Source organism: Triturus cristatus, chromosome 10 (assembly GCF_964204655.1).
Source record: "Triturus cristatus chromosome 10, aTriCri1.1, whole genome shotgun sequence".
Taxonomy (NCBI): Eukaryota; Metazoa; Chordata; class Amphibia; order Caudata; family Salamandridae; genus Triturus; species Triturus cristatus.
Window position 1 is genome coordinate 151445084 of NC_140593.1, and position 20087 is coordinate 151465170.

General features: G+C 44.5%; 1 pseudogene; it reads left to right on the forward strand.

Annotated features, from left to right (window-relative positions):
* The first annotated feature begins 1793 nt into the window (after positions 1-1793).
* LOC146789074 (uncharacterized) overlaps positions 1794-20087 on the forward strand; it is a 36342-nt pseudogene continuing 18048 nt past the window's right edge.

Consider the following 20087-nt stretch of genomic DNA (forward strand, 5'->3'; position numbering starts at 1 on the left):
TTGAATTTTTGTCCTGAATTTTGACCTTCAGTCCTGATTTTTTGTCCTGAATTTTGATCCTTTGTCCTGAATTTTTACATTCACCATCCTGAATTTGCAACCATGCCAGTTGGTCACCCTAGACCTCACCCTTATTCTTTTTCAATTTCTCGATCTTGTTTCCACCTCTTCTTCCTCCCTCGAACCATCATTTTACTCTTTCTTTTTTTCTCACTTCCACTACTTTTATCATTCCTTTCTTTCAATGATTTTCTTTTCCCTATTTAGTCACTTCTCCCTTCTGTCTCTCTTCCTCTCTCTATCTACTATCTTTATCTCATTCCTCACACTACCCGTTTCCTTAAATTATTTTTGTTATTTACTCAGTCGCTCTGCCTGCCATTCTCTCTTTCCTTTCTGCCGTCCCTCTTTTTATTCCTTTGCCACACTTTTCATTGTATAGTTTTCTTTATTTTTTATTTACTTTTCCTTTCCCTTCTCTTCATTTTCTCTCCTCTCTTTGTTCCTCCTCTTTCTCTTCATCACTCCTCCTTTCTCTTTTTCCATCCTCTCCCTTGTCTGATTTTCTTTCTTCCTATATTTATCTCTCTCTTTTCCTACCTCCTCTTTCTTATTTTCCTCTCTCAATCCTCTTATTAGCACGTTGTCTCTTGTTTCGTTGTGTAGTTCTCCTTTTTAGGTCTCGGCTTGGCGAAAGCAGCGCAAGCGCTGCCCTGCCATGCAGAGGCCTTTTGGAATCAAAACGATTCCAGCGTGCACGCGGGGAGACAAACGAGACAGAAGATGTGCACGCGAGGATTGGATGCTTTACTTGTGGTGTGATACACTGGGGACTTTTATTTTCACCGCCAGTAAAGGCAGTCCCCGCGTCCACTTCTTCTGTCCTATGACGGGCCACGCTTGTTGACAATCTGACCACTATTCCTCAGCGGGCGGGCGTCCCTACCGACCAACGGTGACGCTTCCCTCGCCATGCAGAGGCCTTTTGGAATCGATCGATTCCAGCATGCACGCGGGGAGACAAACGAGACAGAAGATGTGCACGTGGGGATTGGATGCTTTACTGGCAGCGTGATACACTGGGGACTTTTTTTTTCGCCGCCAGTAAAGGCAGTCCCCGCGTGCACATCTTTTGTCCGTACCATGATGGGCCGCGCTTGTTGACAATCTGACCTCTATTCCTCAGCGGGCGGGCATCCCTTCAGACCGACGGTGACGCTTCCCTCGGCGCCTCGTCGTGAACTTGCAACACAGGCGCACGTTTAAAATAGCCCCCTTCTAAGGTGGAGCCAGAGACCAAACCTACCATTGAGTTGTCTCCCCTGTCCCGTCACTGTGCCGAGTGTTTCTGGCCGCTACACGTATAACTGAGCCCTGTTGACAACACGTTTCTGTTATTTTTTATTTTATCTTAAGCCAGCCAATTTGTTTTTCTTTTACCTGCTCACCATTGTGCCCAACTGTCTGAAGCGAGAATGTATCTTCCGATCCCTCTTTGAGAGCGCTGATAGAGTGAAATTCAATTTATAGTGAATTTACTTTTTCTGATGTGCCAATCTGCCCTTTCATTTCCATTGCCTGTCACGCTTGTTCCCTGCGCTGCTCGAAACCAAGGTGATATTTCCTTCCCGCTCCCCAGAATTAATAACAGGCCTCGTATTCATGTGATCTTTGCTCCGCTGTCTACTTGTAATTTGTTAAAGCTACACGTGGTTTTAATTGGTGTCGGCACCGTATGTGTGTAACTGGGCAGTGTGGTCAGCCTTCCATTAAGCTTTTCACCGCAGGAATCCATGAGTCTAGACCTGGGCTCTTCTTACTTTGAAGTTACTCTACCTGGTTCAAAGGAAGAAACCCAAGACTACAATTCCCAGAACACCAAGGGTAATACATTAAAAGTCCAGCACTGTAAAAAGGTGACAATGCTTCCTTTCCTCTCTCATCTTCATGCAATAACCCCTTGTGGTTTTATAGGACAGAAGGCACTTACGTAGACACATTTTAAACATTGGATTTGACTGTTCTAGCGGCCATGTCGCCACACACTATGAGATTGATTGGGTTTTAAGTCAACCGCCTTAAGCTTACTGGGACTTGTTATTTTAGTTTGTAAACATAGGCCCGCATGTGGAAAAAGGAGACTGTCTGATGAGTACAGTCTTAACATGGGTCACTCTTGCAACGACGCTGTTTCCAAACCTCCAAATCATTGCTTTCTAGTGTGCTAGTCCAGTTACTTCAACGGAAGCAACACAAGCTCATAACCCCCAGAATGCATTTGTTTAATCACTCTCTGTTCTTGCACAGTGGAAGGAACATCACAAAGATCGACAGGCCATCTTTCACTGGCTTACTGATGTATTTGTAAGTTAAACTGGTACAAACAAGATGACATATTTTTACAGACATTGTTATCATGTGTAAACATGTCAAAGTAATGAACTAATACTATCATAAAATGCTCTACATTATGCCGCATAATTTCTACATAATTTTGTCACCCTGCCACATAATTTGGTCCTCCCCAGGCACATAATACTAGTCGCCCTGGTTATTGCCTGGTACTGGTTATTTGAATTCTCTGGTGTCAAGTAAACCATTCCAAACATGTACTCAATTTTCTCTGTGGTAGATTAATTAGAGGGAGTCGTGATCATCAGTGAGGATTGTGAGTTCATGTAAATGGTTGGTGGGGTACATGGATAGGCGAGAGGAGATCACATATTTCTAGGTTGCAGGGGTATAGTTTCAAAGAAGGAGGTTGTAATACATGAGGGGGGGTGATGGCAAATACAATAATGGGGAGTTGCAGAGAACCAAGATTTAAAAACCGAGGACCTGATTATAATCGTACAATGGTGTTCAGGGTGATGTCAAACGTATTACTGTAAGTCTCATAACGGGTTGCATCTATATTGCGGAATGCCAGTTAATGTGCCATGAAGTATGTGTACTGCTCACTACATTAACCCTGGACTGCACCACACTGTGCCCCGTTACGCATTACCAACGTTGGTAGTTGAATATAATGTAAAGGAGGGGGATCTAGGACAGTTAGACAAAATTGTACTCTAATTGCCAAAGGGCTTCTCGTCAGATGGTATTACCTAATCTAAACAGACTGGTACCTGGTCATTCACTTAACAAGCATTAAAAATGCAATAGGTCTCGCCTTTCATTAAGTTAAAGCCATTTGCTTTGCTATACAATACCATTAGCAAAGCAAATGGCTTTAACTTAATCAAAGGCGAGACCTATTGCATTTTCAATGCTTGTTACTTAAATGTATGTCTCCCATTTCTCAGTCTCTGTCTCATCTCACCCAATTTCTTTCATTCCTCTAAATTTTCCTCCTTTCAGATTTCTTTCTCTTTAAATCAATCTTTCCTATACTAACTTCTTCCTTCCATATATTTCAATCTCTTTCCAATCTCTACCTTGTCATCTAGTTAGGTCTCCAATTTTCTTCCTTCCTTTATGTACTTCTCCCTTCTTCTCTCCTGCAGGAATCCGGAGGAGCTGTGGTCCAGTCCCCTTGTTTGTCTCCTTCTGCCTGACGGTCTCAGCGCTATGCTGCTCTAAGGGAGTGATCCATATCATGGACGGGCACGGGGTCCTCAGTGGGTCCCTTGATCTTCGTAATGCCATGGTCCCGGGTCTTGTAGCCTTCACCCTGGGACTGCTCATCATCAGTCTGGTGGCCGCCCTTCAGCAGGTGGCTGCCCTCGCCATGATGGCGTTGGCCATCTTGCTCTCCTCTGGCCATGAAACCACCACATACTATGACAGTAGCTTTGGTGCCTCGGCTGTGGCTTCTAACCACCTCATCGTCTGTCTCGTTGGGGCATACTTTGGTGGAGTGAGGCTTCTTCATATGCTTACTGGGAAGTTGGTCACCCTCCCTGGTACAGACCAGGCTACATCTAAAGCCATCACCCAGGGCTCACACATGGCCTCCAGCAGCAATGACCTGGTCATCATTGGGCTGACCATGAATATGGTGTCCGCCAGCGTCTTTGGATGCAGGGTCCTGGGAGTGACCACCAGTCTTTTTGTGTGGCAGGTGCCTTGGCTATGGATGGTGGGGCTCTTCCAGATTGGGGTCTGCATCCTGTCGTATCGATCCTTGGATACCCTGGCGGCCACCTTCTTTGGCTTCACCTCTATCCTACGGTTCGCTGAAGGGTATTCCTTGCTCTACCAGTTCTGGCAGGCAATTGAATCCATTTTCCCTGTCCCATTACTGGTGTTCTTTTTGCTCCTATTTATGGTCTTGGCTGTATTCATGGCTGGTAGGAACCTAGTGGATGGGCTGTATCTGCTGTTTTATGTGACCTACTGCATCGCTTTGGCTTCGCGTCCCACTGGTTTCTTCCAAGGTGGACCCCAAGGAGTGAATGTGGCTATTTACGCGGCTTCAGCACTTATGACACTCATTAAACTTTACAACATGAAAGAGGCCACCAAGATTCCAACTGGGGAGGGGACTGTTAAGAGACTGTTCACACCTATTAGCATTTTCAAGTTACGTCAAGAAAAATACCTGCATGTTTCTTACCTCGGCTATTCTAAGTATGCTGACGGAGAGGTGCTTGGCCACGCAGGCAGCATTTTGGCCGCCTGTACAATCACCATGCCTGTGGACCCAACAGATGCACATGCCACTGTCGTCCTACCGTGGGTGGTGGTAGCTGGAGGGCTTCTGAAATTTGTCTGTGGCTCTGTGGCCTTCTCGCGTGGTAAGACCCTTGAGAGCAGCACCTTTATTCTTTATGGAATTATGTGGATAATCTGGGGTCTCACCAGGTACGGTGGCCTTTATGGCCTCATGAGGGGCTTCCACGTGGCTGTGGGCATCATCTGCCTCATGCTCTTGAATGGGTTCATTATTTTCTGCACGCTGTTCCTAAGCAAAGCCTGGTTCCTGTATTGCCTCACCTTTGAACTCGTCCTCGTCAGTTTTCTATTGGACGCCCTCGCAGCCCTCCCAGTTGGGTATGACATTGCTGTCACCATCATCTTTGGCGTGGTCAGCTTCTACTGCTTCCTGGCTGGGCTGGTCAGTAACACCTTTGAAGAACCCCAGCTGCCCATGGGCCGCCCACTTCTGCAGCTCCCGGGATTTGGGGGTGGAGCCTCCAAGTGCCCCCACCTTCCTGCCAGGAGGGCCACATCCGTCAAGCAGATCGCAGGTAAGGAGATTCTGGGGGGAAATCCTTTTTCTTTTGAATGTTGGGAAATTTAAAACTCTTCTAATTTGCTGACAGTTATGTCTGCAATTTTTAAATGTTTCCATTCTTAGTTTAACAAAGTTGTACATTGTTTACTGCTAAACTTTGTCAGAAAAGACTAACTGGCACATGCATCAAAGCTTTTTGCGATCGCAAACGGTGCGATTCGCAAAAATCGGCCGTTTGCGATCGCAAAATACCGTGTAGCAATGCATCAACTGTATATTTGCGAAAACACAAGTTTTCGCAAATATAAAGAATCGCTAAACATTCTGCGAATCATATTGCGATTCTGTATTTGCGTCTCCCAAATAGCGAATCGCAAATAAAGAATCGCAAAATATATGCATGAAAACTCGCAAATTGCGATTTCACAGAAAATCGCAATTTTGCTAGAGCTAAATAAGAAGGATCACAACCAGGTGGTAATCATGAGTGCAAATCAGATACAGCTGAAAATCAACTTAAACCTATTTAAACACACCCAGAATGAGCTAGCACATTTCACAATGGCAGGGATTTACCTGATGGCGAGGAGGATGAGGCTGCAGGCTGCTGGACACAGACAGAGGCGAATAAATGAGCATATTTTCAGAGTCCGCATAACTTTGCTAGGACAGCAAGAGGATGAGATATACGATAAGTATAGGCTCAATGCAGCAATGATCCATGATCTAATCAATGAATTGGATCCCATTCTGCAATGACAGACACGTAGGACCAATGCTATCCCAAACGCATGTGCAGGTCCTATGTTGCCTACACCTACTGGCGTCAGGCAGTTTTCAGGGGGCCATTGCTGTAGCGGAAGGTGTGTCACAAAGCGCACTTTCAAGAATATTCAAAGCATTCCTTGATGCCATGATGGCCTTGATCGGGTCACACATCAATTTCCCTACCACCGCGCTTGACCTTGCGAAAACTAAACCGGAGTTCTACCAGATAGCTTGCTTCCCACATGTTTTGGGTTGTATTGATTGCACCCTCTTGGCAATATGTCCCCCTGCAGCACAGGAATATTTATTTAGAAATAGGATATGTTACCATTCCCTCAATATTCAGGTTGTTTGCAATGCCAAAAACATAATAACTGACATTGTTGCGCAATTTCCTGGGAGTGCGCACGATTCTTATATATTCAGGCAAAGTGGCATACACACCCGTCTTGTCAGGGGAGAATTTGGAGAGGGACATCTGCTTGGTAAATATGTGTAATTGATTCTCACAGTCATTGTACGTATGTCAATGTCAAACTGCCACTGACCCTTTGCTTACTTACATGTAGGTGACAGTGCATACGCCTTGCGTAACTACCTTATGATCCCACATCTGCCAATCAACAGAGGTACAATGCAGCACATATTTCAACAAGGAACATCATAGAGCGCACATTTGGGCTGCTGAAGAGCCGATTCAGATGTCTCCATAAGACCGGTGGAGCACTTCAATACAACCCTGGACAATGCTGCAAGATAGTAGCAGCATGTGCCATGCTGCACAATATTGCGACAAAGGGAGGAATGGAAATTGAGGTGTCTGACAGCGACTCTGAGGATGGGAACCAGCAAGTGCCACACCACCGTGCAGCACAAGGGGCAAGCGCAGCAGAAGGACGCAGGAGAAGATTGGACATCACACAAAATTATTTCTGAGGTGAGTAATGATGACACAGAAACTTCATATTGCAATCAAAGTAATCTTTAATTAAATAAATAATGACATGAGTGTTGAAGCACACTTTTAATGTGACCAGTGGCACAGGCTCCTGAGTAATGGTCATAAGTGTATTGAAAATTAATAATGACTTGTAAGTCAGTCAAAAGGTCAGATTACAACAATGGTTACGTCACCATATTGGAATATTATTGTACATGGCAGTCTAGCGCTTTCTCCCATGAACACCCAGACGCCTATCAGAGCCAGCATCGTCATCCCAAATGTTGGAAGCGGAGGGGGTACTGCTGCGTGTGTTGCGTCTTCCTGCAGTGGCGACTGGCATTGCCAAACTGGAAGCATTAATCAATTCCACTTCATTGGTCACCTGGTCCAGTGCTTTAGCCACATCTCCGCTCCAATGGCACATTTCTGTTTGCATGGTCACAGACCTACGTGCCAGCAGTGCAGTTGTTGTGGCCAGCCTATTGTTTGATTTAGCATACATTTTGAGGTGCTGCATTAGTTCACAAGGGTGTCTTTTCTGGGATACATGTCTCTCCTGCATGACCTTGGTCAGTTGCTGCACACTATCGGACAGTACTGCAATGTTGCTTGCCATCTTCCCAATTTGTAACTGTACTGCACGTGTGTTTTTTGTCTGCAGGCGCTGCATACGGAGCATCTGTCCCTCAAGAGCACCCCAGACATCATTTGGTTGCTCCTCTTGCTGTGTTCCGAGTGACCTAGCTCTTCTACGCCGGACTCTGACATTGCTTCTGCGGACCTGTGTTTGTGGATTTGGGATGGGAGTGGCCTGGCCATGGCTGGCATCTGGTGTTGCATCAGCCTCATCATCAGAATCCATGGTGACCAGTGATGGGACAGTTGCCCTGCGTGAGTTTGGGGCACGTGATGGATTTTTTGGCAACACGGGTGTGTCCATATGTTCAACTGCGCTGGTGTCCTGCATGTCCTGGGAATCACTATCCTCAGCTTCTACACATTGTGCATCTGTGAGGTTAAACAGTGCAAAACAGCATTAATTAATGTCTGTGATGTCATGTCACAGTAATATATTTTTTGCTTTGTTATTAAATTGAGAATATATTACACTATTTAGAGTTGTTTATCTCAGATTTGTGTGTTTGTCATAGTAACTGCTTGACCTGACTACATCTCCCATAATGCACCTCCCTTTATGAATACATTGTGTACTGGATGTTCAAAGTGTGCACCTGGGCTGTACTGAGTTCATGTTCTACCTTTATAATTTAGGACAATGGTAACATGCATTCATCTTACCTTCAGATGTGTTTGCTGCGCCTGACGTGTCTAGCTGTGTCACACCAACAACAGCTTCAGGCTGGATTGTGGATTCTACCAAGTCCTCCATGGGAGTGTTCCCCTGTGTCTGTCGGTGTTCCCCCTCCTGTCTTCATTGCCTCCTTGAGCCGGTCAGCAATGCGCACCTTAGCCCAACTGCGCAAGTCATACCATCGTTTTTTCGGCTCTTCGATGGTGCGGTGTGTCACCCCAAAGGCATTGACCCTGTTTGGATCCGGAGCCATATTTTTCTTTTCTCCTGCTCTGGCACTTTTAAGGATAACTTGCCAAAAAGCTTATCATGGCTGTGGACTACTCCCTCAATGAGGGTGTCAATTTCATTTTCAGAAAACTTTATTTTCCTCTTCCTGCCTGTTTGGCTGTCCTCTGCTGTTTGTGAGGCTTCCATTTATTTGAAATTCCAGGTGTTTCAAATGTCTCTTTCCCACCCCTGTTCAGCTCCCAGAGCTAGGTCCCTCCTCTCCCTGAGACTGTGCACTGAAAATGAGGCTGGAGCTGCTCACTTCCTGGTTCTGATGTCATCAAGATGCATCAAAATGCGACTTCGGTAATTGCGATTTCGCAAATAGCGAAATCGCTAATAGCGAGTACGCAATTGCCGGAATCGCTATTATATTTGCGATTTTTAGCGATTCTTTAATTTATCGCAATTTTTTTGTTGCATCACGTTTTGCGAGTCTTTATTTGCGATTCCTTAAAAATCGCAAATAAGGAATCGCAATCTTTAACATTGATGCATGTGCTTGTTAGTGAAAACATGATTTTTCCAGCAGAATATTTTCTCCTTGGTAAAAATAAGACTTCTATTTTACCTCCAAGTCACATATTGAATCCTATATAGCATTAGTCGTATTATAGTTCGTACTTCTTTGTTTTACCTCAGAATACCTTTTATAACTATTTATTTAATGATGTTATTTTATGTAATGTCATAGAATTTGTAAAGCGCAACTGTTACCCGCAGGTGTCCTGGCGCTATAGAAGAAGTCCCTCCTTAGGTTGAGTAGGATATGAATAGTACCACTAGAGCGCGAACAGCCAGGTTTTCAGTGCCTTCCTAAAACTCATGTGATTTGAAGTGTCTCTGAGGTACCGTGGCAGAGTATTCCAAGCCTTAGTTGCTCCAACTAAAAAACTTCTTCCTCCCCAGTTATTTTTTTTTGCAAAAGGAATTGAGGCCAATTTTGCCTCAGAAGAACGTAACATTCTTCTGGGCGCATACCACAGAATGTGCTTAGTCAGGTAAGAAGGCCCCTTGCCTTGAAGTGACCTGTGCGCGACACACAAGTCTTTAAACAGTATTAGTTTTTTCACTGGAAGCCAGTGCAATTTTTTGATTTCAGACGAGATAGCAGCATATTTTGGAATCCCTGAGATAAGTCGAGCGGCTGCATTGAATAATTGAAGTTTTTTTAAAAGCCCTTCCCGAATATTTAGATAGAGGCTATTACAATAGTCCAATTTTGAAAGGGCAAGGGCAGAGACCACAATTCTTTGACTCTCTTTGGGCAGCAGGGGCAGGATTTTTTTACATGACCTCAATGTAAATGAGGTGGCAGAAACTACCACATTGACTTGTTCTTTATAGGACAGCTGGCTATCTATCAATATACCTATGTTTTTACTTTCCTACTAGGCGATGGAAGTGGTCCCAATGAATCTGACCACCATTCTGGGGTCCAGAAATTTAAATCATTACCGAAAAGGACCACCTCAGTTTTGTTGGAATTCAACTTAAGGCAGTTTTGAGCCATCCAATTACCAACCTCCGTCATACAGTCCTTAAATCAAGAAATGGTATTCTGGTGTTCCCCCGGGAGCAGAGACACCACTATCTGGGTATCATCTGCATAAGATGTAAGATGAAACCCGAAGGATTCTACCAAAGGGGCCAACTGTATTACGAAAACATTAAAAAGGGTTGGACTGATGGAGGAACCCTGTGGAACCCCACAGGGAAAAGAGAAGGGTTTGGCGGAGAAATCCCCCAAAGTAACCGTTTGTACTCTATCTTCCAAAAAAGATTTGATAAGATTCCAGGCATTACCTTTGACTCCAATTTCATATAGACGGTCCATCAATAACCCGTGATGGACCGTATCAAAGGCCGCTGATAGATCCAGCATGATCAGAGCCGCTTTTCCTCCTTGATCCAGTATGGCTCTGATCTCCTCAGTAGACTTAATGAGCGCCGATTCGGTGCTGTGTCCTGCCCGAAAACCATGTTGAGTGGGATCCAGCACGTGGCCTTCTTCCAAGAAACTACTGAGTTGAGTGTTTATTATTTTTTCCGCAATTTTGGCAGGCAGCGGGATCCTAGATATGGGCCTAAAATTGTTAGGATCATTGGTGTCCAGATGCGGAAGGATCGATGCTGATTTCCAATCTTTAGGGAAGTAGCCTTTTTCGAACATGGAGTTAATCATAGATGCTAAGATTACCGTAACTGGTTCCTGTGCCAATTTCAATACTGAAGTGGGACAGGGGTCCAGAGGAGATCCTGATCTAATTTTATCCAGCAATTTTCCGACTTCTGAGATTGTGATAGGTGTGAAATTGAGTAGCTGATCCAATGATTTATTTATACCTTTCTTATCTGTCAGCCTAGGTGGGGATATTTTAGGAGAATTTGAAAAAGTAGAGAAGATAGCATCCACCTTATCAAAAAGGTGAGTGGCTATCTTATCACAAAGATCTTGAGTAGATTTTATAGGGGGGGGAACTGGGTGAGCCAGCGCCATTACTGTTTTGAACAATTCTTTGGAAGAGTTTTTTGCATAATTGATTTTGAGAGCAAAAAACTCTTGTTTAGTTTTAAAAAGAAGTTTCTTATATTCATTCAAACCGTCTTTGTGTAATTTTTTTTCTCTTTCATCTGAATTCCTTCGCCAGGTTCTTTCAAGAATTTTACAGCAGAGTTTTTTTTCTCTGAGTTCAGGAGAATACCAAGGGGACGTTGGTCGCTTTCTAGTGTTACAGTATAATTTTTTTGGAGCCAGTTTATTGCTGTCTGCTTCTAGCCAATTAAAATAGCATGTGGCGGCGTCATCTAAATCGATAGGGAGAGTGGGAAAGGTATCAGCTAATAGGTTATTTAAGTCTTTTTCCCTCACCTTACTCCAAGGTCGGTTTACCAAATATTTAGTCATGCCTTGTTAAAGATTCGGTGAGGGGGAAGTAACCGTGAATATCACTGCGTTATGATCCGACCAGGTTACTGGATAAGTGTCAATAAAGGTAACCAGTTCGTTATTAGAAAATATTCCATCCAGGGTATGACCCGCATTGTGTGTGGCACCCGAAACCAATTGTTTCAGCTCAATAGTATTCATAAGATCTACTAACTTACTAGTGTCTGGATCTCCCTCTACTTCTAGATGAAAATTGAAATACCCTAGTATCGTATAAGAACTTGTCCCTAGTTCGTTCTCGACCCAGCTACCGGCTTGGGTTAAGAACTGAGATTTGGGACCTGGAGGCCGGTACAGAAGAGTACCTTTAAACGTATGTTGATGGGAAAGATAGAAACAAAAATCCAGTGCTTCACAATTTGGCCTTAACGAACCCTTGAACATAGCGTTAAGAGATTCGTGAAACATTATTGCAAGCCCCCCTCCTTACCTGTTCAGTCTGTTTAGAGTTTGACAACTAAACCCCGGAGGTGTAGCTTTTACCAAATCTCGACCCGATGCCTCATCCATCCAGGTCTCAGTGATAAAAGCGATCTTAATCCCTTCGTTCTCCAAAAGATGTGCGCATTCAATGCTATGTTTGACTAGAGATCTGGTGTTTAGCAGAAGGCATTTAAATGGCTTCTTTTCTTTACCCCCCTACCTCCTTTGGACCAGGACTGTGTGCTCACTAGCGCGTGAGGGTGATATAATAGTAAGTGTGTCAGGAAATAGACCGATACAGCCGGAATTGTGTATCCTACTGTTTAGTTTATGCAACGATTGGCTAGAGTATGTCCAACGTGTAGTTTATTTCGCTGTAGAACCATCATTAGGGCTGGCTCTGGTCGCGGACAGTGCGCGGACGGGCGCAGACGGGCTTGCCTTGGGCGCGCCTGCTGCGCACGTCTGCTGCGCACTCGCTCCAACATCCGGTTTAAATAGCCTGGAGGAGCGGCAACTAGACCGTCAACCTGCCTACCTCTGAAGATGGCGGTCGAGTCTAATAGCATGAGGACCCCCGAGGGGCTGAAGAATTGTGCAAATTGTGCAAGGTAAAATGACAGCACTCACAGAATTACTATATAAAAACAAAGGTTAAAAGGAGGTTAAAAGTACCAAGTATTGCGCTCAACAGCGTCCACCCGGCTCAAGCCTCAGGGGACAACCAAGCACGCTCGCTCCAACATCCGGTTTAAATAGCCTGGAGGAGCGGCAACTAGACCGTCAACCCGCCTACCTCTGAAGATGGCGGTCGGGTCTAATAACATGAGGACCCCCGAGGGGCTGAAGGATTGTGCAAATTGTGCAAGGTAAAATGACAGCACTCACAGAATTACTATATAAAAACAAAGGTTAAAAGGAGGTTAAAAGTACCAAGTATTGCGCTCAACAGCGTCCACCCGGCTCAAGCCTCAGGGGACAACCAAGCACGCTCGCTCCAACATCCGGTTTAAATAGCCTGGAGGAGCGACAACTAGACCGTCAACCCGCCTACCTCTGAAGATGGCGGTCGGGTCTAATAGCATGAGGACCCCTGAGGGACCCCCTTTTAAAAAATATGAGATGATCTGCGTATATATATATATATATGTATAGTTATTTCACTAATAAGAATTCTGTCTAAATTAGATGAAATATTGAATGGAGAAATTATGTTAGAATTTGAAAAATCTGAAACTTTCCGAATGAAAGACTTAATAATAGTGCTTGCCATCTACAGCAAGGACCTGTGTGGCCCTGAAAACTCAGGTTCAGCTCACCCTTTATATTGTTTGCTGCTAGCACCCCCGGGGTGAGCCTGGCTCCAGGGAAGAGGGCTGTGCTTGCATATTCAAGCTGTTGCCAATCCAAACCCAGATCACACATTTCTGACCTACTTGCTGTCAGTTTACCACTGTAATGTATCCTGCTCTTGCAGCCCTGTGGTGTGATGTGATAGGACCACAGTGCCCAGCGTGCATTGGGGTGGTCCTGTATTAGGATCCCACTGTGACCTCTTGGGTGATAGGAATATGTTACTCTCTGTCTCATATCCATCTCTACAGTTTTGACTTGGACACCAATGTCACCTGCCCCATGTCATGAGGCCCAGTGTCCCCCACTCCTGCTGTTTAGCCAACAGTAATTTGCATTCTGGGACTCATAGTTCCTCCTATTCCTGGGTCCTGCCAGCCACAGGATGCCAAGTGCTGTTGGCTAAAAAGCTAGACCTGGATGAGGGCAATCCTCATGACATGGAGTACGCTAGTAGCTCTACAGCCAGGCCTGAGCGGAGTTGGGAAGTTCCATAGGGAGGGTAGTAGTGATTTACGAAATCCCCAAGTAGATCAGACTACATTCACTAATTTCAGGACTGAACTTACTTTAGTGAGCTCAGTATGATGGCTCTGTTCACCTATAATCATGGGGTTCTTGCTCTTCTGTTGCAGAAATCATGAAGGACGGAGGAATCTGTGGTGTCCCCACAGACACGGTGTATGTGGTGGTGGGAGCCTGTAACCGTCCTGTGGCCGTGGAGAAGGTGTTCAGGTGAGTGTTATCATCAAACCCCTTATTTTCAATCAATAGTGAATATTTTAGATTGATGACTTCATATAACAATGAGAACCACGGAAATGAAATAACCAAACACCAATTACACTGATGAAACCCGAAAAAGAAACAACAATATACCAAGAGCAGAGCACCCCTGGAAATGAAGCAACAACAAACAAGTAACCGTAGACACTCCTGTAAAGAAGAAACCAAACTTCCTTATAAAATTGAGAACAGACCAGCAGTACTATCTCTTCTTCTGAACCTTTTGGGCCAGGTGAAAAACCCCCTAAAAACCAGGGTTCATTTTTTGACCAGAGTCTTGCTGTATATGGCTGTATAAATTGTTCAGGCCAAAGATGGATAGTAGATGTGATCTTAAATGTTCTTTTTCCATCATAATGTCCCTGCTGGTGGTCTGAGATTGGCCAGAATCCCAACTATAGATCCTCCAATCCCAGTAAGACGGATCTCTTCCCTTCACTCAGTTGACCTCTGTCTTCTTTCCTTCCAGGACAAAGCTGAAGCCCAAGGACGCCCCCATGTCCATCTGGATCTCGAACTTGAAACAGCTGGAGCCGGCTAGGCACCTGTTCAGCCCTCTGCTCCGGGACTTCATGCAGGTGGCCTGGCCTTCGCCGATGAGCCTGGTCATACCAAGAGGTGAGTGGGGGTCTGTATCTGTGAATTCACATAAAGACCAGCAGATCCCAGTTCATGACCACAAACGGGGGGGAAAGATAAGAAAAGTAACACCCATCATCTGGATAAAAACCTACCACAAACATTCATTCTCCACCCCCACCCAGGCTTCAATGCTTCATGTGTACACACAGACCCTACAGGCTCTTCAGCTTCTTTGTAGCATTGTTTCCATGTTCCCTTATGTACTGTTTTTTTGCCGCTCCTGTTGCAAACATTCACCACAAATTCAGTGTGATCTGACCTGTTACATTAGAATCACCTATTTGGCCAACACCTGTGCTTTATCCTTCACATGCCTTTATGGAGGCGGCCCCTACAATGCCTGACCCTTGCATATCCGTCGGGCGCCTACATACTGCCTGTTCTGTGAATCTAAGGAGGATCTTTAGTGATTATTTGTATCTTGTGAGCTCTAGTAAATATTCTGGTCCATAACCGCAGAGAGCCTCTCCATTATCTGCCCCCACTCATAGGATAAGCACTGTACGCTCACTGACCTGTATCTTTCTCTACAGGGTCTGAGCCTCTCTATTATCTGCCCCCACTCATAGGATAAGCACTGTACGCTCACTGACCTGTATCTTTCTCTACAGGGTCTGAGCCTCTCTATTATCTGCCCCCACTCATAGGATGAGCCCTGTCCACTCACTGACCTGTATCTTTCTCTACAGGGTCTGAGCCTCTCCATTATCTGCCCCCACTCATAGGATGAGCCCTGTCCACTCACTGACCTGTATCTTTCTCTACAGGGTCTGAGCCTCTCCATTATCTGCCCCCACTCATAGGATAAGCACTGTCTGCTCACTGACCTGTATCTTTCTCTACAGGGTCTGAGCCTCTCTATTATCTGCCCCCACTCATAGGATGAGCACTGTCCACTCACTGACCTGTATCTTTCTCTACAGGGTCTGAGCCTCTCCATTCTCTGCCCCCACTCATAGGATGAGCCCTGTCCACTTACTGACCTGTATCTTTCTCTACAGGGTCTGAGCCTCTCCATTATCTGCCCCCACTCATAGGATAAGCACTGTCCGCTCACTGACCTGTATCTTTCTCTACAGGGTCTGAGCCTCTCCATTATCTGCCCTCACCCACAGGATCAGCACCGCCTGCTCGCTGCCCCTTCTCATTCTCTACAGGGTCTGAGCCTCTCCATTATCTGCCCTCACCCATAGGATGAGCACCACCCTCTCACTTACCTGTATCTTTCTCCACAGGGTCTAGGCCTCTCCATTATCTAACCCCACCCGTAGGAGGAGCACCGCCCACTCGCTGACTTGTATCTTTCTGTATCTTTCTCTACAGGGTGTAAACCTCTCCATTATCTGACCCCACCCATGGGATGAACACTGTCCACTCACTGACCTCTATCTTTCTCTACAGGGTCTGAGCCTCTCCATTATCTGACCCCATCATTAGGATGAGCACTGCCCACTCACTGACCTGCATCTTTGTCTCTACAGGGAGTAAACCTCTCCATTATCTGACCCCATCCATAGGATGAACACTGTCCTCTCACTATCCTGTATGTTTGTCTACAGGAAGTGAACCTCTCCATTATCTGACCCCACCCAAAGGATGAGCACTGTCCACTCACTGACCTGGATCTTTGTCTATAGGGAGTGAACCTCTCCATTATCTGACCCCATCCATAGGATGAACACTGTCCTCTTCCTGTCCTGTATGTTTGTCTACAGGGAGTGAACCTTTCCATCATCAGACCCCGCCTGTGGGATGTGCGCACTTTGCTGTCTGTATCTGGTATAGATGACAGTTTCTCTTCATCATCTGACCCACACCTATAAGGTGACATCTTTACACTGCCTGACGTATACCGATAGGGATCCTCTCCATTATCTGAGCCCCGTCTACAGGGTGAATATTGTCCTTTGCATGCTTTTTGCCTATAAGGAGATGTTAGTTCATCATCTGACCCTTCCTACCTATAGTGCGAGCACCTGTGTAATTTGAAGGTGGGTAATATGGAGGCTACGGGCCATGGGCGCGTTGAATATTGGCTTCAAGGGATGAGCTGAACAGCAGCAGGGCACGCTGCAAGGTTTAGTGCACGCCATAGGATCCTCCTGCTGCTTGGGAGGCGAGGGGTGCTCTTGTGACAACTCAGCAAAGGCCCCACGTTCAACTGGTGCACAGTCACGCACAATGACTGCATGGGATTGGGGTATTTCTTGGGGTACCCCCTCACTTTGCCACTGTTTTTGTGTAGATTTCTCCATCATCCAGAACTCTCTTTCATTGTCAATGTTTTCCTTTCTTTCACTTCTTCCTTATTTCTCTCTTTTCTGCCTTTGTTCCTCTTGCTCGAGGGTCCAAGTTTGATGATGAAATAAAAAAGCTTCCGACCTCAAAAATGAGTGCTGGTGTCTTTCAATGGCACCTGCCCAAAATAAGCCCTGCTCACACCTTTCTGTCTGCTTGAACCCACAGGCGAGTGGCTGCAGTGCTTCTGACTTGAGGACTCCGCTAAGTACATTGGCACCGCAGAGAGCATCGCCATCAGGATCCCCGATTGTTCTGTGACCACGTCCCTGATTGACCTGGAAAGTTGTGTGGTGATAGTGGGATGCCAGCACTGCCCGGGCATGGCTGGCACTGTTCTGCTGCTGGAGCAGAGTTTTCTGTTGAAAATCTATTGGGTTTTTAAGCTCTGGTTTGTCTATTGTCGAAAGAAATTAAAATTATTAATTTATAACTACTAATTATTTGTTTTGTGTAAATGTTCTGATTAATCAATACGTACTAATAAGAGAAAACTATACGTGGGGATGCATTCGTGTTGCTTATTAATAATGTGCAGGTTTTATTAAATAAATGTTGCTGAGTGCTGTTTATTTTGAAGCACAAAAACGCTTTTAAAATGTTGTGTACTAATGCTTTTCTTGTGTTGCAAAGGCTAGATAATTACATACACATAAGGGTATTAGTGGGGTTAACACTGTTTAATCATTATGCTGTGGTAACGTTGTTTTGTCTCTTTTAATTAAGATGGTACGTTTTGGCCTAGTGAAAGATGGCTGCCGTTTAAAGCCTGTATTTGAGTAGTCGATTTTTGATGAGAAGGCCTTGCTGAACATGGTCGAGAGTCTTCTGACCACAGTCTTCGCCTGGTTAAAAAGTTTTCCGTGAGGACAGCAGCTCTGGGCGGACATCCAAGTGTCCTTGGAGGACAAAGGAGCCACAATGAACTTTGTGATCACAATGCTGGTTCCGAGGAAATATGAACATAAAAAGAAACATTTGCAAGTTTTAGTTCCGTCTTCCGTCTTTTTATTTTTGTGATTTTTCTGAGCGGAGATTTTTCCAAATGTAGCGATGCTACATCCTTTCCTGCTCGCTCTGCTCAGCGGTTCAACGGAAAACAAGAACATTTTATGTTGCTATTATTTTGTAATTTTCATTATAAATATACTAGACTAGAGAGGGTCTGTGGTCATTGCATTTTGAATTCTGAGGCCACTTCTTTCCGAACTTGCGTTGGTGAGGATGGATGCTGAGAGGACGGTGACTTGGGAGACTGAGAGACCTGTCCTGACTCGTTTATGACATTTAGCTAGAATAGGTAATTATGAGAATAATGATTTTGCTTTTGAATTGATTTTCTTTGAACCAATTTTAGATAAATTACCATTATTTGAAATACAGTGTTGGTGGTTTTTTCTTGTCAATTATTGAGTACTCTATTCTGATTATTGTTGATTATTATTGGTTAAATCATGACTCAAGACAGTGTCAATTAGGTCTTATCGACCTTAGTGTAGATGCAGGGTGTTTAGAAGGTTTTCTCTCCACAGGTTCAGTGCTGATAGAGTAATCGAGTATATGTTAGTGAAATGGGCCCAAGCGTATGATGAGTGTATGTGCGTGTATCTGTGAATTTACTCTATCCGTGGAAGTAGGGAGAATTTGTACACCCCAATCTGCACCAATTTCCTGGTAGCAGAATTTGATGGTTTTAATGATTGTCTTGATCTGATTAGATTGCTTGTACATTGGCTTTTTGATTTATTGATTATTGATTGATGTTGGTATATGTACTAATACTATATGTTGGAGTCGTCGTGTTGAGTTTTATGTAGTGCTTCTGGAATTTGGGAGCTGGTAGCAGTTCCGTAGTAGGGCAGAGGGAAGTATATGCTGCTCTCGGGAAAGACGGGATTGTTGGTCCTGTACGTATGCAGGAAAAACGTGTGACAATTGAAGTTGCGCGTCACATTGTCTGTGTTCGGAATTAGTGACATCGTTGTGTGTTACTATTAGAAATATTTCTGGTATAAAAGGAGTGTGTATGGTAGCGAAGGTTATCTGTGAAACTCTGGTCTTAAGTCCCAGGGATCCGTAAGGTTCACCGTTAAAGCTTATCGCGGGAGAAGTAATAGGTATTCTCTGAGCTTGTTTGGAGGACTGGGCAGAGGAAAACACTGCTTGGTTAACGTATGTTATAACTCTGTAGTGGGACAGATTGTTCGCTGTTCTGGGGAAGGCAGGATTCTGTGTGTATGTACTACATTTTCTTGTATGAATGTGCGTGAATGTACGAGCATTTAGTTGGTTGTAAAACTCTTTGGATCAGTCCTAGAGGAAACAGTTAATGAATGCATGTTAGAAGGGCAGAGTAGAGGGATGTGCTACTGTGTCAACGAGAGTATTAATTCCGTACTGGAACAGAAGTGAGTGAAAGACGGGATTCTTGTGAAATAGATTTTCTTTACTATTCTTTGGTTAGCGAAGCAGACGATGGAGATGTTTATATGTTGTAACTAATAGATTTTGTATAATATGACACGAAGTCTACTGAGAATTTTTGTAAAGGAGGGGTAGACGAGTGACAGGAGACAGGAACGACTGCAGCGACTGCTGACGTAAAACAGACCGCGCTCTGATTGGATACTAGATCAGTACAGTGCTCGCGCTGTGATTCGTGCGTTGGTGTGAGCAGCGCAAGGATTGGAAAGAGTCACTCTGTATTCTAGTGACGTAGACGCTCCAGGATTGGTGCGTTAGTGTGAGTTGCGCTGTTATTGGATTAAATTTCGTACTGTACAGTTGTAATACGGAAGGGATTAGAAAGTTTTGGTAAAAGCTAAAATGTATTACCAAGAAGAGAAAAAGAAAAAATCCTTGTTCAGAAAGATTAAAAATTGGTTTGACAAGGAAATGTATTACCAAGAAGAGAAAAAGAAAAAATCCTTGTTCAGAAAGATTAAAAATTGGTTTGACAAGGATAAAGATGTTAAAACGAGAGAAGGTGAATTGTTACCTCCATCGAAAACGCCTGCATCCTTTATGGCTGCGAGATATGGGTATCATACCTGTATATGGTTGGAGAATTGGGTTAGGTATACTAAAGAAGATGGTGTCCTAGCATTCCCAAAACATGGTTCATTTAATCTGGCCGTGTTGAAAAATTTACGGGAAAAGATGT